General features: G+C 30.8%; 1 protein-coding gene and 1 pseudogene across 1 annotated transcript in view; both read right to left on the bottom strand.

Annotated features, from left to right (window-relative positions):
* Positions 1-20,863, bottom strand: part of LOC146532811 (cardioacceleratory peptide receptor-like) — a 75,838-nt gene that overhangs the window by 33,395 nt on the left and 21,580 nt on the right. The window lies entirely within an intron of this gene.
* Positions 91-2,045, bottom strand: LOC146532812 (uncharacterized; annotated as a pseudogene).

Below are 20,863 nucleotides of genomic sequence, written 5' to 3'. Positions count from 1 at the left end.
TCGAGAAGTTTGACAACATCGTCCACCTTTGCCTTTATTGGAAAATTTATGTTTGCTAGTACTAACTCGGGAAAAAGCATTGTTATTTTTTTATTTTTTTTTTGTAATTCTTTTTTTTCCGTTGAGTTCACTTTTATAATTAATTTCTCCTTGAACTAATACGTTGTCAGATTTTGATCTAGTTATAAAAATACGCTTTGATTTCATAAAAGGAAAATGCCAAGAGGTAGTAGGTTTTATAATTCTTTCATAAGCTTTCTTCCAGTCGTAGACTGGTATAGTTGACAGGTCTACGACAGTTCCATTTTCCGCAAGCACAGAGACGTATTCTGCTGGACAAGTTACAATTTCTTTAGTTTTTAATATTTTTTCGATCCTAGCAAATACACGGTCAGGAGGTATAAAGGAATGTCCTACTATGGGATATATTAATTCAATTTTTTTAACATGTCTAGGTGCTTCACAATACAACCATTTACCCAACATAACAACCATTGCAGTATTCTTATTCTGCCCGGAACAACCGTCGCATACCACTCGTAAAATCTCGATTTTCTTGTTAAAAGTAACATGTTGTAGATAATGATATACTGCACTTACAATTTGATTTCCTGCCTTATTATGGACTACTTCGCTCCAATAATATGAATTTACATTTTTTTTATTTAATTTTGCCTTAGAATTTCCATCTACAATTGCAAAGTGATAAAAATTAAACTGTCGACTAAAATACGCTGATTGGTCTGGAAGCTTAGGTAGCGGCTGGTTTTTCTGACAGTCAAATGTAATAGTTTTAATAGTCTCATCTTCCTCTTGGAGTATTTTGTAAAACGCTTTATACTTTAATCTGTGAATTCTTTTATTAGTCATAAGTTCCTGTCTTTTTCTTGGGTCGCTTTCAGATGTTATTTGTTCTTGCAGAGAAATACATGTAGAGCAGACGTCTGTTCTCGGGGAACCGAAACCAATGTTGTAACATGTATTAAATATATTGCGAAAAAAAACTTTGTGTAACCTTAAGATCATCCTGATTTTCTGCATTATAGAACCGCCATAATTTTTGAATATTAAGCTCGGCCGGGAGATATAATCTTTGTGTTTTTGAGCGACAATAATGACTTTCTTGGCATTTAAGTTTCTCAATAAAACATTCAACTGCCACTTTTTTTGCCGAGAATTTTTGGGATTTTCGATCACCTCCTCTCTTTTCTTCTGGATGATTCCCTCCACTTTCATAAAATCTTCTCATAATACCCTTAATTCTATCTTTTTTAACCAGAAGAGCATCCAAGAACGTTTTTTGGCAAACTGGTATCATTTGACTATGGTTTCCAATGATATAATATTTAGTAGCAATGTTTCTTTTAGAATTTTCTTTTTTGTTAAAAGCTTTTTTTACGTTGCAGTATTTTAAAATGAAATGATCTTGAGAAATTTTAGTTGTACATTTATAAAAATTTCTATGAAATCTGCTTATTTCCTGGTAAGTTAATTTAGCGCATCTGAAAGATTTTTGGTTATGATTGCATTGCGGGAACTTCGGTAAACCTTTACTTTCATACCTGAAACAATATTTTTACATTAAAACAACCAAGAGCAAGGATAAGATTTCGCGTATTGTGCTCGGCTTCGTTTTGCCTCAATGAAAACGTAGCATTATACTGACTTCTGGTTAATATAAGAAGTTTTTTTTGGAATATAGTTGTTTTTTTATTACTTGGATATTACAACATAACATAAGCAATAAGTAACCTACCTTTTAAATACCTACACAAAATCTCCATTACGTTTCTCCAGAAACAGATGTAAGGACAAATTAGAAGAAAATAGACCCCGAATAGTTTTAATTTACAGTTAATAAAATAACATTTTTTTGATAACATTTTGCATAACATCATCCCCTTCACTTTAACATGTAGTTTAATACAAAATTTTACGTACCTTTTGTTTTGCTCTGCAATGCGTTTCCATGTTGATCTATCACTTTTTCTCTTTCTGGCATGTTTAGGATCACATTTAGTAACAAATTGTGGTAAGTCATCCATTTGTTATTTGAAATAAACATAAAAAACTAACAGCACTTCTTCACGTTTTTAACTACACCGCCATAGTGTTTGTTGTGTCACGTGATGCAAACTCCTTGCTGTGATTGGTCGATTTGGATTTAGCGGAATTTGAAACGCATTGGATATATTTTAGCGGCATTTGCAACAAACTGTAACTTTTGTAAGCTGATTTATTAAGATTTTAGCGGCATTTGTTTATAATTTTTAAACTAACAAGAAAGAATAAATGATGACGCTTCATATTCAAGCGAAAGAATGTTTTTAGTCAAATATCGTTTTGGCGGGTTTTGAAACTAAACTCTTCATTTTCCCCTTGTTCTAGTATTCAATATGCAATGTCTCGAATTGTATGTTGAACGATGAATTTGGAGAATGCAGTCACAATGTCTCTGAGCTTACGAAACCACGTCTAAATCGCTAGTTATCGATAAACTTATATTCGTATATCATATAAATAAAGAAGTAAGAAAAGTAAGTAAAAATTCCTTCAATAACGCTATTTCTATAAGCGGATATGAAGTTGAACCCCAGTCGCTTGTCTAAAATATGCAGCTTAGCTTAGCACTTTAACTTAAGTATATGGAACGTGGAATTTATTAAGTTTACGATATTGGATTTTCTATGATCTACTTATTTGTGACAGTTTCATTACATACTAGTTGTAGCTCGCAACTATGCTTGTGGTAAAATCAAGATTTTTGAGCATTTCTGTATGATTTATATAGTGATTTTTTATGATTTTTGAGTTGTGGCCAGTCGTGACGTAGGTGCACAAAGTGTGTCCGTGAACGCGACTAGTTGTGGGTTCGATCCTCATTCGAGGATATTACATATTTCTTTAAATTTCTTCGTTCTAGTGCCGAGACAAAGTGCGGCGTTGAGTTCCGCTAATCAACATGAAATGCCTTCAGAATTCGGGGGAAAGTCGGAAACGGATTCTCTTAACACTAGATTCCATCTGGTTACCCTGTTGTGTGCGGGATACAGCAAGAAGTTAATTTACCTTGAATTATTTTTACTATGATTTTTGGGAAATCTCTCTCTCGATGCTTCCTTCCCAATATTCCCTAAGCAACATAGATGTCCAATTTCAGCTTTATAGGTGCACAACCTAAATATGTATAGGATGTATTTCTTAAAATAAAATGTACTTAAATTATTTCCTAACGCTGATAGAAATTGATAGATATTATCTATCTTTAATTTAGATATGCATGAATAACCAATTTCCAAAAAAAAAAATCTATAATAATGCAATAATAAAAAAAAATTGAGGCATTTTTGGAGTTTCTTAAGTCTTATTTTTATTTGGATTTAAATAAAACTGTCATTATATGAATCAACATCCACATAAATCGCTTCATACTTCTTATAAAGTACACAATATTTTGAAAGCTATTAAAGTGAAAACATGCAATATCCTTTTGAATGTATTTATACAAACGACAATAAACCAGTCGAAACATCACTGCGGGATGTAATGACTGTAAAATTCATTATAAACTTCAGGCCATTATGGCGTAGTACGGCAGGAATTGTGAAAACGTTTGTGGGTTCAATCCACTAAAGAGAATGAATTTTCTTTTTGTCGTTTTATAAACTCGTTTTATTTTCTTATCGTTTTCCTTTTTTAGATTCCTCTCATTATGCAATTTCTAAAATTCTAGCAGAAAGAAAAAAACGGAATGTCCTAGCACTTTGAATATCTTTGCTTATTCTGTCATACGTAATAAATCGTGAAAATCTATAATTTATAATAATAACAAATAAGAATTAGTTACTTTATCTTTATATTGGTGCAACAATCTCTTTAAATAAAATTTAGCGTATTGCAATTATTATTGTTATTCCGTTATTTAAGGCCAACTAAAACTATAGGAGGAGAGCTATACGTATAGTACTCCAAAGCTTTCAGCTTTAATACTAAACAAAAAAAGTAAATCAGACAGATACAGAGATCTTAGCATTTAGACAAACAAACAAACTCTTCGGCTTTATTAAATCAGTATAGATAAAATTGAACGGTTCAATTAATATATTCATTTTGGAATATGATCTTCATCCATGTTTTTTAGTGATAATTGGGGCATTTTAAAATAAGTGACAACTGCACGCAATGTTCCTGCAAAGTAGGTCATTAATGTTTTTAATATTTTAAGTGCGTTTCCCAAACGAGTTTTTAGCGAGATGTATGAAGGACGTCAAAATTATACACAATTTAAATGAAATGTGTTAAAGTTGCTAGTCATTATGTATTTTGCGTAAAAATAAGTGTAAATAAGACTTTAAAGAAACGAAAACGTAATAATTGTTTATAATGACTTAAATATACCCATTTATTTAGATATATTAATAACATCTACTGTGACTAAATATATTTCAAAAAGGGAATTAATTGTTGATGTAACAAATCCTTTTTAAAATTCTAAGACTAGAATCCATTTTTTATAAATAATATTAAAAGGCTTCCAATCGTAGAACTTATGCGATAACATTGAAATATTTATATGTTCATTGTATATTTTACTATCGCCGCCTATTTTAGAGGAAGCTTTGTAAGTGTATCTTCTAGTCTTTTTTATAAATGGCGGAACTTTTTAACAGAGCGAGGAAAAGAAAATATTTAATAATTAATTCTCTTAACTGAAAATTGAACCCGCAACCTTAGCACTTACAGTCCCCTACGCCAGGAGTGCCTCGAAATAAGTACATACCTCGTATAAAATGATATGTTCAATCTTATACTTTCAAGAAATTAAACATTTTAGGCGCCGTAAAGGCGAAATGGTAGGCGACAGTTTTTACGGTGCGCCACATGTGAATTTTATGATCGTTCTACGTGTTCTATTCGTTTGACCTTGACACCTCGTCAGGGTGTGAGTTTCGATCACGCCGTATTTTTGTGAGTTTCCCGCTGTCACCTCGTAAAACCTTACCGATAAATTATGAGTTGGTTTTATCCGCCATACAGTACATACAGTACAGTATGTTATCGCGTTCCATATGTCATCGTTCATTTCTTAAAGCAAAATATTTTTCTGATGTAAAGAAAAAATATAATTTATCAAAACTTAGCTTATATCTAAATTATTGCATATTAACATTGTCTTTATATGGTTGTTTAATACTACGATACTAAGATAGGTTATATTTAATTATAATACCTCTATTATATTTAAAAAACCTTAATAGTTGAAAAAACAAAAATCAAATTAATTTTACATAACATTAAACATTTCCTTCTAATAATTTTTATTTAATATAACAAAATGCTATAATATTAGTATCAAGAAATATCTTGCAATATCTCAATAGTAAACGAGATATATTCTTGTCTTCGTCGCGTCGCTCGCAGTAAAGTACATTGCAGTTTAAATGCCGACAGTTTATTTGCAGCATTCTTAATGGCTGGTGTAACGTTCATATTAGACCGAGTCAAACAACTATTAATTAACGCATTAATTTGTCATTCTGTCGATTAAATTGACTTGTTTTATAGCTGTATTCATTGATAGTTAAATATATTTGGGGTAGTTAGTTTTAGTTCTTTTTCTTAATGCCTTTATATTATTTAAACGAAGGATTCCATACTATTATCTATAAAAACGGTGAAAAATAAGTTTTTGTATCGGAGCTCCCCTAAATATTTATTTTATATATTATTTAGTATTTTTTGTTATATTGGCAACACAATATCTGTGAAAATTTCAACTGTCTAACTATCATTTTTCATCAGATACAGCCGTGACAGACGGACAGACGTACAGCTAAGCTTCTGTCTTATTAATAGGGTCCCGTTTCACCCTTTGGATACAGACCCCTAAAATACTACCCCCTAAATTTATCACACGAGTTGATCTGCTTTTAAAAATAAAATATTCATAGGAAGCTTCTCTGAAAGTCGTGCGTGACGTTTAAGTGAATATTACATATGACACGTAATGGAAAACAGAACGAAGAAACTCTTTTAACAAATTCGCTAGTGGGAAGCAAGCACACTAACTCAATTTTGTATTTGCATATTTATATTTAGATTTGGCTTTTGTATTTTGTATAAAACTAGCGGACGCGCGCAGCTTCGCATGCGTATTTATGGGTAAATTCTAATAACCCATGAAACATGTATTCGATGAAATATTTTTAAGCGATTTAAGAATTTGTCCATACAAACTTTCAACCCCTTATTTGCACCCTTAGGGGGTGAATTCTAGAAAACCATGAAACACATGTTCAAATAAATATTTTTAAGAGTCTAAATATCAAATTTTATAAAAATCGGAGGCGATTTAAGAATTTTTCCATACAAACTTTCAACCCCTTATTTGCACCCTTAGGGGGTGAATTCTAGAAAACCATGAAACACATGTTCAATTAAATATTTTTAAGAGTCTAAATATCAAATTTTATAAAAATCGGTGGCGTTTTAAGAATTTGTCCATACAAACTTTCAACCCCTTATTTGCACCCTTAGGGGAAGAATTCTAGAAAACTATGAAACACATATTCAATTAAATACTTTTAAAAATCTAAATTTAAAATTTTATAAGAATCGGTGCCGATTTAATTTTTTTTCCATACAAACTTTGAGCCCCCATTTTACCCCTATAGGATTAAAATTTTTCAAAATCCCTTCTTAGTGGATGTCCAGATTACAAAAGTAAACATCTGTCCAAATTTCACGTTTCCACCATCAGCGGTTACGGCTGTGCGTGCGTCTTACCTCAGTCAGTGAGGACAAGTCCTTTTATATATATATAGAATATAGATATAGATAAATAAAAAATGTTGGGAAAGTTTTAAATGTAGCGCAAAATTTAAAAGTTCTAGGTTATAAAAGCCATTTTTGTATAGTTTTTCAAACTTAAATTTTATTTTTAATATTTTTTTATTTATAACATTCATATGTAAGTATACTAAGTTTGAAACAAAAAAAAGTATCTATAAAAACAACGGTAACAAGTAAAATTGAGAAATATTTTTAGGATAAAAATGTACTGGAATTAATATTAATTAAATCTAATGCAGGATCGCTGACAGTCTATGTAAAAACTAAATTGTAACATAGACATAGAAAAGAGAGAGAGTAACTGAGAAAGAGTTTGTTGAATGATAATAGAATAAGAAATGAGTCTCTTATTTAAGAATCTGACTGAAGTTAATTGATGTTTATTTTTGGTGATTCCCATATCCTACAAGAATCTCGGAAATAAAATGCATTAATAATATTAATTTATAAATAATATAAAAAAACATATATGTATGTCAAATAAATTCCCACGTACGTACAGTTATTTAAAATGTAATTACCTATCTTGCAAATACTGATTGAATCTGCGAAACTAAATTTGGAAGGTACGAACAATGTGTCACGTAACCTTAATCGCAATTGGGTTACATGTGCGAAAATTACAGTTCTCACTAGAGACCTGGAACCGTCATATTTAAGATTAGCTATCGCTGTTTCGCATTTAGAAGGATAGGCACCTAGGCAGAGAAAATATAACGTCCACGCACACCGTTCTCCCGAAATCGAGACATTGAAGCTTAGAGTGGCAGAACTTAACGCCGCATTTAAGATTAATTGGTAGAATAATAATAAAAAAATAATAAGCATCTCACCCCTTGTACACAAAACTCATAAATATCACTCCCTATTCAGTCAAAACAGAAACAAATTCATAAAAAAGTAATCCCAATAATAAATAAATAAAAAAAACGCCAAAGGCATTCATTTACAAAAATCTACCTAAAATTATATTTGCAGCACCTCATCTCTAAAATTTATTATTTAAATGTTTACATAATATAATACAACGTACCCTGCGATCTACCTACTTAAAATCTTCAATCTACACCACAGATTAAAAGCTTACCACACATAAATAATGTGACATCTTAGAAAACAGACTTTCTCGTTAAAATAAGAAATAACTAAGTAGCTATCTTGAAGTCCACGTAGGTGAAGCCGTGGGAAGAATATAAGTAAACAATATTAATAAGGAATTTAATTCACGTTAATTCTTATTTAAATTACACTGTGTAAGATGTTCGCCAACACGTGTTGTCCTAATTATCGATTTGCTGGACCGTTTCCTGTTAACTATTTGCTATTCTTAATCGAGTTCTTGTGATCGGAGTTCGGTGACTTATTCCTATTTTATATTTTATTATTGTCTATATCTTTATAGAAATCAAAGCTGTGTTTTTTATATAGATGCATTGTATAATCCATCGTAATTGAGAGAGGTCATAGGAAATCTTTCAACAAACTCTTTATTTATTATTTTTAAAGTGTTATTTCATACTTAGGAGAGAAAAATAACTTGGAAATTGTTTAAAAGGTGCGGGTTCAAATCCCGCTACGTTTAAATTCTCATACATTTCTAAAAAAATCTTTCTTTGTCAAGAAATTAAAGGAGAAAAGACATGTTTAAAGTAAATTTATTATGTTATAGTTGAGTTATTTAGACGATAATAGAGATGAGATAGAGAAGGAGAGAGAAAATATTGAGTAATTTATCCGTTGACATAACGACAGACTATTGCAAATATCGTAATGAAGATACGTAGCGGTCTCTGTAGACCTTCTATAACTATACTGAATTTCTTGGTAACCACTAAATCAATTGTATACGGACACTTCATTAACAGCTGGTGTGGTTAAGTGCTGTATACAATAGCTACTTAAAGCCTACGAACTTGTATATGAGCATATATGTATAATATCTTGTCGAAATGTGATAATATTTAACTGTAATTATGTTTTTCACAAAATTACATTTTCCAAATGGGAATCGAACCAATAACCGTCGCTTTTACGCCACCGCACCACGACGGCCTAGAATTCCAACAATATAGAACTATTCCATATTAGAATAAAAAGTGAGAATGAAGAAATTCTTTCCCACCACCGTTCACTCGATCCTTTTGCCAATCATAATTTTATAGCGCTTGGTCGCCCGCGTCCGCGCGCGTTGTAACGAACTCGCTATTATATAAAATAATAGTTCCGCCTGCAACGATGATAACGAGATCTAAAATCTAAATTTCATAATTTTATGAATACTTAAATGTTCAGAATTCGGCAGATAATGGGGAACGGAGGTTAGGCTAGGTTCCCTCTGCATGCTACGATTACGTGCGGGATACAGCGTGAAGCATTTTCTTCGTCTAGTGTTTTCAAAGAACAGAACTGGCGTGAAAAATACCATTTATTTTAAAAATATATATAATTTTACAAATATCTACAGTGAAACCATATTTCTAGGCGTTGTATGTGTAAATATTGTTGTTATTAGAATTTCACATATGTAAATATGAATGTGTATACACAAACATATTACGCAAATATGACAGTCGTTGTTTAACAAAACATATAGAATATGCGGAAGAGAAATAAACAAAGATGAGAAATGACTTTCCACAAATGGATACGTACTGTTTATTTTAACGTTTTTTATTTAAATATCCATAAAAGCGCAATGATAAAGAGTTTGCGGTGGTTCTGGGTTCGATCTCTACTTGAAGGAAATTATTTATAATACTTAAGGCATTGCGTTGACTAACTGATCTCAACGTAGCGCTTACCCTCGTTACCAGAGCAAAGAAATAAAAATACTAAATATTTCATTCCCCGAGTGGGAATCGAACCCATATCATGCACAGCACGCATTACAGTTACACCCTCGTACGACCGCCTCGTGGCTATTACCATACTATTTTACCTATCTATTTTAAAATCTATTTTAAAACATATATATGACCTATGTGTGGTTAACCTTTCACTATAATAATAGATGAACGAGTTCTGCACAGTTTTATTTAGCACGTGCTCATCGTAAAACACGAATAAACTCTCAATGCTTTTATAAAACAACCAAATAATTTCAACTCGGTGTCTTGGTTAGGCCATTTTTAAAAGTACATAGGTACGTGTTTTTGTACTTGAGTACTTAAAGTGTCGTTGAGATCCTTTTAGCTTAATATTAAAGCTAAAGAGAAGACCTAAAGCTTATTTTTTACTAAGTCTTTGTTTCTTTCTAATATTATGATATGCCTTTTTTTTAATTAAGCCTGAGATTTGCCGTATGCACTCATTTTGTAATTAAAATAATTACACATATAAATTCGTAATGATTTTTTTCTATGACATACCTATACATTTTCATTATTTGGATTTTTTCCTTTGATGGTATCTTGTCACACGAATCACGTCATTTCTTTCTAAATTTCATAATTGCAAGTACTCTATAGGTTATGATTACGAGTCGAATTTCATACAAAATAGTACAAAAACGATGCACTAACCCAGATATAGGTATATGTAAGGTAGGCAGAGTGATAAGACACTCCGTCCTAAAACATGACCTAAAATACCTCGACTTTCCACCACTTTATCTTTACAAAAAGAGTATTAAATGTCCCAATAAATTCCCTAATTTGTAACTGTCACAATGGAATGCTCGGGTTGTACGCCACACACTGTGACTGTTATTTCAGTACGTAGTTAGGAACATCTACCTATATATGTTAGTACATATATATTTTTTAAATGTTTGTGATTTTTAGTAATATAAGAATGCAGTAGGCGTATTCTAATTAAACGTTAGTTAAAAGTTCAATTAGCAGGTAGGAAAAATTATATACCTGTATGACATATTAGTTGGCTTACCAACAAGCAAAAAGAATTAATTTAAAAATCAAAAATAATGCATAAAGGCTCGTTTCTTCTGATTGCGTTGACGTTTGTGTCTTCCACAAAAAAAACGTCAAGTCAGACGGTGACTAAAGAGTCTCTATAAGAATTCATTTTTTTCTTTTAAGGTACAGAAATGGAATGGAAAACAACGTTAATAATATTATAATTTCAAAATAAAAATATTACAAATTTGACACGAAACAATAGCATATTTGTCATTAATTCCCAACTGGATATATTCCATGTTAAGATTTTTTTATATACAGTTACAATATTAGCACAGGTTTGCTCTATACAGATTTCAAACTGCAAACATGTTATTATGCAAAGAACCCCGTTTCCTAATCGCCGCGCCGCCCCAATAACTTATTTCAAATAGAATAATTATTCTAGAATGGCATTTATGCAGAAGAGATAACTTTCAAGGCAATGTTCTTATTTGTGAGAAATAAACGAATTATTTAACTGTTATCGCCAAGGCGTAGTTGTACTTTTAATAAATTCTTACGTCTGTTTTATATAACTGATATTCATATTAATTATACTAATAAATATGCAATGTCGCTTATACTGTATTGTCGCATAAGGTTTAACCTCTTTGGCAATGGCTAATATGAATAAAGGTCACCATTCGAAATCTCATATAAACTATAATTAAAATTTTTATTATCACATCATTTTTAATCAGTGCACAATGGGTTTTACAAATTAATATATTCAGATATTATTATAAAATGATTTAAAAAAAAACATTTATAAGTGAATGAGGACAAGAAAAACGGCCTCTCTGTCTATGCTAAAAAAATCACCCGTTACTTACAAAATAACGACGACACATAGAACTCCATTGTTTTATATAACTAAAGTATTATGAACCGGAAAATTATGAAGATCGCATTGAAACACGAAATATCCACTCATTCTTGCAAGGTCATTTCTTTTGTCAGATCTTTTTTGAGTATTGGTACCTATTTATTACTTCCAACCATCGTATATATATCTGATGATTCTCTTTATAGTCTATAAAAGCAGCATTTTAAATCTCCTCTTAATCGCTACTTTGCAGAAGTGCTGACATTCATGAAAACATTTTAAAGCTCCATAACGAGATTTACAAGCTTATTTTCCTTCTGTAGAACAAAATATATATTATAGTATATTATATTTTATTATGAGGATACAAAGTCGGTTTATGTTTGCAAAATGACTCGACCCTAACAAAATATGAATGACACAGTAATTGTGTTAAGGTTACTGTTTTATAGCAAAACTCCTTTTAATTATATTAAAGCAGGTTACTTCAGCGGTAATAGACAGATATAAATTTAATTAATTAATTAAATAATAATTAAATTAATTATTATATTTATATTATAATTGCTAATTTTATAATGAAGAGATTAAAATAAACAAACATATATCTATCTATGTTTATTTAATTTTTTACTTTTTGTATCTTACTGAAAATTTCAGCCACTCTATAGTTATAGATATATGTATCGGAATATATTATTATTTATATTCCATTTTTAATGGGTGTGTCAGTATATTATTTTGTGATTTTTTTTAAATTTTCGCTCAGAGAAAACTTAGTGTTACGTACAACTCAGATTAATGATAAATATTTATTGTTCATGATTTTTTTTTATTTATTGCACATTTAAAAAAACAAAACAACATACAAAGGACATACAGGCATATATGTCAGTATGTTTTCAACCCCATAAAGCCGAAACCTCAACTGAAAAATTACATTCGTCTTTACGTTTTGAATGAACCCTCCTAACATTTGTTTTAGTACGATACTTAGCACATCAATGTATAAAACGAGAATGTCTCACAAAGCTTTTATTTAACTAACACCTAATGATGTAGGTACTCCTTAAATATTAGTGCGGAATTTAGTAGTTATATAGAGAAAGAATGCAAAAAAATATTAGTTATTTAAAATAATGCATAAAAAATATACATTATGTAAAATACATAAAAATACAATAAATAAATTAATTGTATGAATCAGTTATAACACCTAAACTAATTAAGTGTTAAACTAATTAATACTCACTTTGTTCGTCCATAATTAACGATATCGTTTAGAACTTTTACTTAAGTCTTATCAAAGGTTATTTATTAACATAATTTAGTAATTATGAGTAGACATTTAATAAGTAGACGAGTTCGTTTAACATAGCGCAGTGCAGGGGCACAAGTGTATGTCTGTAAGCGCGACCGGTTGTGGGTTCGATATCCACTCGAGAAAATGAAATATTTATTTAAATTTATAATATTTTCATTTCTTTGCTCTAGTGTCGAGGCAAAGCGCGGCGTTAAGTTCCGCCACTCAACACGCAATGCCTTCAGAATTCGGAGGAAAATGGGGAACGGAGATATAGAATATATTAAGCCATTTCTGAAATTAGCATGTACCGACGCAAAAACGAACTTACAAAAATTGTTTTAGGTTCTATTACATAGATAAATCCCCCAATAATAGTTTTTCTCATATATTTTTCATGAACAGACAGCGATCGATTACAATTTTATTATATGTATAGATTTAGATATGTTTAAACATGGCTGTCTGTGGCTTAAGTATCCGAGCAGCATATTAGTTACGCATGAGACTTTATTTGTTCCGGCCTTAGGGGTCGTCTGTAGTCCTTTATCCTCAGTGGTCAAAACAGTTTGATGATATTTCTCACTGAAATAGGGTTCAAGGTAGGTGACTTTCAAGGATTAATCCTAAATATTTTATTGTTATAGAAGAAATACGTGATAATATCAATTTATAGTTATAACTTACAATATACTCATATTAAGTACGGATGAACGATCATGAATGTGAATAATATTTTATCACTGGTATTATATCTTCAGTATATCTCAGTGTAGTTGAAAATCTTCTATCAATACACTCCGTTCTCCCCTTTCTCTCTGTCTCCATGGATTGAAAAGACCAATACAAATGCGCGGATTAACAAAATGGGCAGTAAATGTTGCTTTCAGTTGTCAATTTATATTATAAGCATTCATGTGTAGAAATATATTAAAAATATTAATATATTATCTTTAATAATAATATATATGGACATTGAAAAATGGAGTGCGGTAATAGCTCATACCTTTCTCCAAAAACTGGCAGCTCATTTAAAAATAACCTACAGGAACTGCAAAAATGTATTAATATATACTTAAGAACGATCTTAAAAAGTTATAACGGAATTACTTGGTGTGAATAAGCTGTAATTGTTTTTTAAAATTTTTGCAGCTTCACGCTGTATCCTGTATGTAGCAGGGTAGGCAGAGGAAGCCCAGTGTTAAAACACTCCGCTCCTCACTTTCCACCGAATTCTGGAGGCATTGCATATCGCCAAATATTCAACGCCGAGCTCACATAATAATTATTTTTGTTTTAAGTGTATTATTTTGATCAATTTTAAAACTGTTGAGATTCACCACTTTACACACAAATAATATCTCAAATATAGACGGAAAAAAGAAAATGGAATGTCTTAATACTATGTTATGTCTGTGTACTTTACCAATAATTATTTTTCACTAATAAAGTTTCCATAATTGATTATACAGGGTGGAAGAGGCCGCGCTTCTTTTATTGAAACTGCATATAGGGTAATATATTTCAAACCCACACCCAAGAAATTAATCAAGGTACCTCATCAGTTTGGACGTAGGAATTTTTTTTCATTTCACGATTTTTATCGATACCTGTATTTCGTGTGACGCACACATACGTGTGCTACGTTTCCGATTTGACAGGTAAGTGTGTGCATGCCTATGTTATACTTTACAAATGGCGTTTTATTTTAAAACGATAATTTTATTGTTTATTTTGTTTGAAAAAATAACTTTTTCATTTTTGGGAATTATTTTTTTTCCGAATTATATTAGGATTTTATAGAGTAGTTAAAACTGTGGTTTCATTTAAAGTGGTGCTGACAATTCCACCCTGTATATTTATTTTGCTAATTCATCTAATAAGATACATAAACTGGTTCTTGCCGTATCGGGCAACAATATGTGTTTTGTTTTAATTGTGAGAGATATAGCTGGAAGCTTAAAAAATATTAAATTAAACATTTTAAATATATCTAGGTATGTCTCAAAATCTACCGAACCTCAAAATGGCAAAGTAAACATAATATATGTACACGAAACATATATGATCTTATTTGCTCAGTTTATCCTTATACCGATTGTACCGAAACCTCCAATATCCAGGGACGTCAGTATATTTTTATATTCTCCGCATGTATGATTTTATGCTATCTTATAAGTTTTGGAATATAACATACCTAGTTCTCAGTTCTCTTAGGGAATAATTTAGTTTTATCCACACAGTGAGTTTGATTTTACCTTTTAATTTAGGTTTACGTTTTTATTCTACATAGAGTAAGATTTCTAGAGGAGGCAAAAATAACTTAATGTCAAGACACTCTCTTTCTCTCGTGGGTCACTGCTACGTTTAATCTTATCAGGGCAAGGGAAATTATAATAAATTTATCCCTAAGGTTGAGTTGAACCCACAATTAACAATTAACAGTTTTAACTTTTATTAAAAATCAAATCCCTTCTATCCTGCACACAGTAGAGTAGGCAGACGAATCTAGTGATAAGACACTCCGTCCCCCACTTTCCGCCGAATTCTGGAGGCATTTCGTGCTGAGTGGCAGAACTCATCTATCGAACCCACAACCAGTCGCATTTAGAGTCACACTTTATGCCTCTGTAGTAATTACTTATAATTAATCTCATTAAATAACTTTAACTCTAGTCAGTCTTGTTAATTGTGCAACGTTGAACCTTTGAATAGAAAAAGAAAATCTGACAATAAATCATGGAAACCAATTAATTTTTTAAGCTTCTACAGTTATTCGAAAAGGTTAAAGTCATAATTTTACACATTGTTATTATTCTGAATAACTTTGTATGGATATTGATACGGTGCCCCTTAACCTAACCTGGGTACCGTTAATATGGCATTTAGTCATTCTTATGATAAATGGTACTAATATATCACGAGGGATGGGATATTTTTTAAATTGTATAAGGGTCGACGATTTTAGTAATAGGAGTCTAAAAGATAATATAATTTCACAAATTGAAATTTAGTTGTTTCTACCTTAAGTTTTCCTAAGGTATGTTAAATATATACCTAGATTTTGAAAAAATAACTATTCTCATTTTATGTTGTCTTTTACGGAGAAAAAAAAAATTCGATGACATGGATGAATATCCTGTGGAATACTGGTATGTAAATGCATGTGCTTACACAATATTAAAAATATCTTTTATTTAAGAAGTGACAGACTAGCATATAGAGAAACCTTTAAATGTAAAAGCATATCTTTGATATAATAAAATTCTATTATATAACATACTTATATATGTTTTTTACTCTATTTTATTAAATTTTAATATATTTGTATATATAGTGTAAAGGAAATCTGAGTCTCTAAACATAATATCATAGATTGTATTGATTTAGAAAAAGAAACTTAAGATTGTTATTGGACAATTTATCTAACCCTCAATATACAAATAATATTATATTCTATATATTTTAGTGAAACATTGAAATTGTGTATACTAAAACCGCGTCCTCTTAGCAATCAGGGTCAATAGCCACTCACACAGCCTGTTTACACGTACTGATAACGCACTCCGCGCGTGCCATAACCAACTCGGTTAATGATGAAAGCTTAGCTTTAGGGGAGTTTCATAGAGTGGCCAACTATTATCGGTCACTAACAGAATCTGCTATCAAGTACTACATAGAATATATTTTAATCAACTTTGATGTTTTTCATATAATTTTACGAGTACACGTATCACATTTTTATAGTTTGAAAACACTTTGAAGATATTAAGTGCTGTAATGGTCGTACTTAATTCTCTTGCACTTTAGATATACGAGATCTTGTATATTAATTAGGTATATTGGAAATTAAGTTATAATATATAAACTTTTCTTAGAATTATATTCGAATTCATTGTAAACGTCAATTCAATTATTTTTTATAGTAGTTATTTAAATATTTATGAATCCCTTAGTTTTGTAAATATGAATTACAAATCCCCCCTAGCATTAAGTAGGCGTTCGGTCACATCATTCTTCTTCGACTTCACCCACAGTCATCAACCTCTTCACATATGACCTTTGATAACGCCATATTTTCAACCTGACATTTGCTCAGTATAATCTTTGTTTTTGAAGGTCAACGAAGGTCTCTAATATTTTACTTAAGCCATTTACATCTCCTTACTTTCTAGTATTTTACTGATAAGTCTAGGTGCTCAGAGGCAAATTCTTAAATTTTTGATGTTCAATCATTCTACCTTTTTGATCCGTTTAAGACAAGAAGAATTATTATTTTATAAAGTGATTATACTTCTACCAGAATTATATTTCTCTTCTCTCTTTGCTTTATCCACATTGTGCTACGGTATAATAAAGGCATGCATACTATAGTCACTGAATTTTCAACGTAGACTGAACGTTAACTCTGTTAGCCTTTGTATACGCTACTAAGGCCCGTATTTGTAAATCGCTTTCAACAAGCTTTTTAAGGACAGTACGCGAGGCAAAGAAAGGTAATTTGACATAATGATGATAAGACCACAACTGTCGACTGACAAACGGATGAGTGACTAGACTAGACTAGAAATTACATTGGATCTAATAAATGACAGAAAACTGAAAAACATTTTTCATATCCATAACCTTATATTGGAATACCAAATTGATTATATATAACTACTTTAAAAATATACAATAGAAGCCGTCGTAGCGCAAGGGCAGAAGCGTGCCACTTTAAATCCGACGGTTATGTGTTCTTCCTACGTAGAGAAATGAAATATTTAATTTTACATTTCTTCCTATTTCCTATTTCTATAAAGTCATAAAAAAATAGAATTGTCTCAACTAAAAAAATCTCTTCATTAGCATAAACAACTTAATGACTTAGGAACTTGGAATGAGAAATATTGAGCATTAAACATGTTAATGTTGTTGTGAAACTTTTCAAATATAAAGCGGACGCCTCAGTGAGACATTAAATGGACCAAACCATTACCCTGTAGCTATTCTAATTTGTAAACAACTCTATATTATTCACATTGGAAGGAAGGTAAAACATAGGCTAGGAAATAATGGTCCTATTGTCAAGTAATTCTTATGGGCAATTCGTTTAATTATTATTTAATAATATAATTCCATTCATTATATTTTTGGACTATAATTTATATAAATAATATATGTATTTATTATTTATAGTTTTGTCTGTTTTATTACGTAGGTACATATAATTTTACACTACGACTACCAAAAATACCCAAGATCATTTTATAAGGCATCGTTTGCTTACTACAACTTGTTATAATTTAGTATTTTTTTTTATTTTTTTATTATTATTATGCCATTAAATGATAATAAAATAATAATGAATATGACATTTCAAATACATTTTATATCTGTATCCATTAAGACACTCCGTTCTCCACTTTCTGCCGAATTCTGGACTGCTCTGCCGTGTTATATCAATCCGCCACGACGGTCTCAAATATGTAGGTACAGAGCCGGCGGTTTAAACTACATAATTATTTTGGTTAACTCCATACACTTAAATTTACTATGAGCTCACTATTTAATACTGGAAGTTCGACTAATTAATTGAGACAACTAAATGAAGTAGTTAATTTGCATAATATATCATAATAAATTCTGAATTTAGAGGGAAAAAAATTAAAAGCCGGTACCTACATATCGTTCATTTATTGTAACAACGACGTAATTGCACTTTAATCCAAATTTCAGCTCAATTGGATACTGGAAAGTTGGTAAAATTAAACATGAACTAAATTAAACACGAAACTAACACGGAAAATGAAATAGAAGCATGTAATAAACGATCACCATATTTTTCACGATAACCATAAGTACCTTAAGATGACTTTTAACCTTTAAAACACTATTTTAGCAAGTAAAGGAGCATAGGCAATAAAATCTACATACATAAAAGTGACAGTTTATCTTTATGGACCAGTTCTAGGACATATTCTGAAGCCTAAAGAGATTAGCTCAGCAATTCTGTTTTGTATATTTTTGGGGTCTCTATAGAATTATCAGATTTAGTAATATACTCGTACCTACGAGAGGCAATTTGAATTATTCTAGACAAAGCAAAAATATTATGTGTAAATAATAGTTATATATATTTACAATTTTAAATCGCTTCAGTAAAGTAAATATTAAGCAAATTTTTCATAGAAAGCTAATAAATTAATTTCCATAATACTTAAGTACAAACAGACGTAATTTAGTAAAGAAAAATATTAAGCAAAAGTTTTGGCGAAAGTTTTTCGTACATTTAGGAAAATAAATCACAATATATGGTAATTTAAAATAACAGCTGTTGTTATTGTTTACTTAGCGATTAAGATATAAATATTTAAATAAGTTTTTATAGCTAGTATCATACTCTGGTTTTACTCTTTGTTTTTTGTCCCTTCCGAAACATTGATCATAAATTGAAATAAATTAAAAATGGATTTATCAGGTTGTATCAGGTAAGTATTTTGTACTATTTTTATTAGTCTACTCGTCTCTAATCCAAGGCATCAATTTTCCCAAACATAAAATATAGTGGGCTTGAACTATATTTTGTTTGGCAGAATTGGCCAACAGAGCGAGAATACAAAAATAATTCATTTCCCCGCGTAGGAAGTGAACCCATAACCGTCGCGTTTACAATCATAAGCAACGCCGCTGCGCCACGATGGTAACCTAGTTACTAAATCTATTTAAAAAACCACCAATAGGTCTAGCTATATTTTATAATATTATTTATTAAAACTATTATAATAGTTAAAACGTCTGCTCAGTATAGAAGATTGGTGATAGTCTTAAGTTTCAGACAACATTCATTAAAAAAAAAAACAAAAAATATAAAATAGGATAAAACAATATGATGGAAAGAGATAAATCTAAGAATATCAAAAACTTTAGTTTTTTCTGACGCTAGCCAGCCGTGAAGACAAAGCGATTCGACTAAAGAACGGAACAAAAGAAAGAAAATAAATTCAAAATTGTAGAATATTTTGTGAACACGCTTCTAACTCTACGACGACTGTTTTAAACATAATTAAATTATAAGGAAGTCAATTTATAGAAATATCTTATTTACATAAAAGATAATTGTTTTATTTTCGTGACTTTAAAATGGAGGTAATTAACAAAAGTTGATTTGCAATATAAAAAAACCGCTTTCGCAATGTGTCTAAATTTTGTATCTCAATTAGTGTGTCTATTATCTATTCCATTCATTCAATTCTAAAAATATTTATATCATCATCATCATCAACAGCCATCTTTTGTCCACTGTTGGACATAGGCCTTCCCCAATTCTCGCCACCACACTCGATCTTCAGCTTTTCGGACGCATCCGCTTCCCGCCAATCTCTATATGTCGTCGGCCCATCTGGCAGGGTCAGTCAGGGTCGTCCCACCGGTCTCCACTCTAAGACACGTCTGCCCCAGCGGCCGTCGGCTCTACGACAGATATGCCCCGCCCATAAATAAAAAATAATAAAATATTTATATAAGACTAGCGGACGCACGCAGCTTCGCTTACGTATTTAGGGGTGAATTCTAATAAACCACGAAACATGAGTTCAATGAAATATTTTTAAGAGTCTAAATTTCAAATTTTATAAAAATTGGTGCCGATTTAAAAAAAATTCTATACAAAAAAATTCTATACAAACTTTACTATACAAAAATTGAAAGTAAGTAAGTAAGTAAGTAAAGTAGAATTCTGCAATTCTAGAAAACGATGAAACACGTGTCCAATTAAATACTTTTAAAAATCTAAATTTCAAACTTTATAAAAATCGGTGCCGATTTAAATTTTTTTCCATATAAACTTTCAACCCCTATTTCACCCCTTTAGGGTTAAAATTTTTTAAAATCTCTTCTTAGTGGATGTCCAGATTACGAAAGTAAACATCTGTCCAAATTTCACGTTTCTACCATCAGCGGTTAGTGCTATGCGTGCGTCTTACCTCAGTCAGTGAGGACAAG

The sequence above is a fragment of the Heliconius melpomene genome, chromosome 13 (assembly GCF_056956725.1).
Source record: "Heliconius melpomene rosina isolate 202511_hmr_F chromosome 13, ASM5695672v1, whole genome shotgun sequence".
In the NCBI taxonomy this organism is placed as follows: domain Eukaryota; kingdom Metazoa; phylum Arthropoda; class Insecta; order Lepidoptera; family Nymphalidae; genus Heliconius; species Heliconius melpomene.
This window is presented reverse-complemented; position numbering and strand designations above follow the sequence as displayed.